Genomic DNA, 3,462 nt, shown 5'->3' with positions numbered 1-3,462 from the left:
AAAAGATTTTAAGTGAGTTTTAATATAAACTTTATAAAAGCCAAAAAGATTTTTATTTCTATTTTATTTTCGATCGTACGATGTTGAAGCTCGAGTCTTCGTTATCTGAAACCTGAACGAAAACCGAATTGACTAAATCTTCATAAACGGTCGAAATTTGCAAGTTTTTGAAAGTTAGAAACTAAAACTGACAAATTTATTAAACTTTCAAAATTGTCGGACGGTGTTTGGTTAAAACATGGTCATTCGTGTGTCATTTGTTTATGCTAACTATATTTCCAAGCAGTTGTTCTCATTACGCGTTTAGATTTCTTGCATGTGCAGATTCTAAAGGCAAGGAGAACATGGTCGATGACAAAGCTTCGGAATGAAGACACGACGTGAAGGCACTCAAAAGATGAAGATTATCGAGTTGCCGCTGTCCATCATCAACACCACAAGGATCTCAAGCTGTAAAGATCAAGTCATTCACGAGCATAACTCAAGGGGGAGCTTATGTTAAGGGGGAGTTTGTCAACACACTTCCTACATGAAATGGGGAGTTTGTTGATACACTTTCTGCTTTCAAGACGTGAAGACTTTGAAGATCCTCCGACATTGAAGACTTGAAAGGACATCGGAGTCTTGAAGACACAAAGATCAAAGATGATCAAGATCGAGACAAAGCTACAGCCAAGGGGGAGTTTGTTGGTGCACTTGTGTCTGTACTTTGTCTGTATTCGGTCATGATGTAAAACGATGTCCTTGTTAGTCCTGTAAGTGACCAAGTCAACCATCCTCCTGGTTTGACTTGGACAAACAGTTGATACATGATTGTAATTTGTCTGTCTCGAAGGATGAGACATCGAAGGTTGATTTAGATCCTTCGATGAGCTCGAAAGATGTCCTTCGATGGATGCTGATGGACCTCGAAGGATATACCATCCTTCGAGGTATATGTGTATCCTTCGATAGCTGGATGCTCGATAGATCATCTATCGATCAGTCAACATGATCCTTCGACTAGACATTTTGTGCTGGGTATAAATACCCATGCAGTGTGTTCATTTCATTAAGGACTTGGACAGACAACAAACACTCGAGAGATAGTGAGAGCATTCTGTCCAGAACACACACACACACTTAGAGAGTTTGCAAAACTGATTTGTAAACATTGAGCTTGTAACCGGAACCTTTCATTAGTATTAATACAAGTGGTGTTAATCGGTGAACTTTGTGTGTTGTGTATGTGCTTGTTTCAACTCGGTTGCACTTTAGCTTGGATTCCGCACTTGCTAGTGTGTTAACATAACAAGGTTAAGGTTTGACCTCATTCTCCGAGGGACCTACAGATACACAAAGCCCAGCAGCAGCAAGTAATAGTCTTCAGACCAACAACTAGCCTCCTAAAACAAAAAGGCTTTTTGTTTTTAATTTTTTTACTGTGCATTTGTGCAATAATAAAAAAATGAATAAAAAAATTGTTTTGGGCTTGGGCTATATTTATCAATTGGGTGTCTTTCGATTATATTATATTTAATTTGGGCTTAGTTATTATACAATTTGGTGTTATAAAAGGTTTGGACTTATAAAAATTTAGAATTTTAATAAATTAAAGTATCCTATTTTTTAGGGGTATCCCCGTATTTATTCAAGAGTATCTTTTATATAAATATGGAAAAAAAATACACTACGAAAACGGGCTTGAGCCATAGCCCGTGATACCCCTCATTGTATTATACCTCTGCCACTGAAAAATACGTTTATTCAAAAAAATAAAAAATTCCTATTGAAATTTCATGCTTATACATAAAATTTGGTTTTTTTCTAAGGTGACACGTGTTTGTACCATTTTAAATCTTAAAAGCATAATTCTCGCATGAATACGGCTAGAATGTATGTTATACTTTAAATTAAACGTGTCACATTGTTACTTACATATGTTATATTTTACTCTTGGAGAATGTTTTACGCTTAACGGATTTCAGTACGATCGTGTATGAACCAAACATGCATGAGACATAAGATATTAAAATGTTCGGTTGTTCATAAAGTACATGTCCATGTTGAAACACTTTTGAACTATTTTAGTTTACTTCACACATTATCATTTGTTCTTTGGTGTTTGTATTTTCGTTATATGCATCTTTCTTCGTATAGTTCACTAATGATTTTATTATACCTTTGTATTTATGTTTAGATTTTGTTTACCTTTATAGTGTATTATAGAGTTATATAAGTTAATGTTGCTATTTCTTGTGTTAATCTTCATAAACAATAAAAGCTTTCAAATTATATCTTATCTAACTATCCCACACATTTTAATTGTATTATAACATTAATAAACCCGTCCACTGGACGAGTATAGAACTAGTTACAAATGATGTCTGAGTAGAAACTTATTGATGTGTTATTTGCTACGACTATTCTATCTTTTGCAAAATACTATCGACGCTTCGTAGTAACAACTAAAAACCACACCAATATAAGTTCAGCCCTAGCAACCACGGACCATGATTTACTGAAACCTGGATCAATAATTAAAGTTACACTACATAAATCTAAATAAAATGGGTTTTGGCTTTGAAATAGATTCAATCAAACTAAGAGTCGTTTTCAGTACTTATTGTTAATATAACACAAGCGTTTGTAGTCCAACGGTTAGGATAATTGCCTTCCAAGGAATAGACCCGGGTTCGACTCCCGGCAAACGCATTTTAATTTTTCTTCCTTTTCGCCAAATTTTAGACCTAATTTTTACCCGGAGACGATTTCATTACTTTAGAACGGACTACCAGTGAGTAATTTTTAAACATTTATGCTTCAAAAAACAATGAAATTTACATACTTGATGTTATGTTCATGTAGTCAATCTGTGTTATGATCGCCATTTATTGACTGCAGGATAGGTGTTTGATGAAAATCTCCACTGACTTACTTGATTTGATAAGGGTGTTTGGATGTGTGTTCCCAAAGTGATTATTGTGATTAAAGAATGAGTTGTATAATTGGATAACCTGTTGCCTAAAGCTCAGTTTTTTTTTTTACAGCTCTTTACTTGATTTGATTGTCCATATCTTTTCCTATAAATTCAGAAATTTATAAATATAACCAATTACTCAAACACCAAAGAAACTTATTGCCACTTTAAATTGCAAAAAATGGTATAACTGCATGTCCAGACACCCCTTTCATCCCATCCTCTCAGGCAAGTCTTTTTAGGTCTCGAGTTGGATTATATTGCGAGAAAGATTGCTGAAAAGGTAACCAAAACTTGAGCTCCTGCAGTTGTATTTATAGTAAGAGGATTAAAGCTACTCTGTTATGCCTCAATCTTCTAGATTACAAGTCAAGTTAAAAAAAATTGTGTCGTAGCACTGTCAGCCTGTCCCCATGTCAAAGCTAGTGCAGGTTCCGGTGTAGTAGTTTGATGATGGTATCGAAGCTGTCAAGTTGGTCATATAATTTCTCCTTATATTTTAA

The 3,462-nt window shown here is 34.7% G+C and overlaps 1 non-coding gene across 1 annotated transcript; it reads left to right on the top strand.

Annotated features, from left to right (window-relative positions):
- The first annotated feature begins 2,622 nt into the window (after positions 1-2,622).
- Positions 2,623-2,694, top strand: TRNAG-UCC. The gene has a single exon. It is a non-coding gene; the product is annotated as a tRNA-Gly (tRNA).
- Positions 2,695-3,462: the final 768 nt, after the last annotated feature.

Source organism: Helianthus annuus, chromosome 7, assembly GCF_002127325.2.
Source record: "Helianthus annuus cultivar XRQ/B chromosome 7, HanXRQr2.0-SUNRISE, whole genome shotgun sequence".
In the NCBI taxonomy this organism is placed as follows: Eukaryota; Viridiplantae; Streptophyta; class Magnoliopsida; order Asterales; family Asteraceae; genus Helianthus; species Helianthus annuus.
This window is presented reverse-complemented; position numbering and strand designations above follow the sequence as displayed.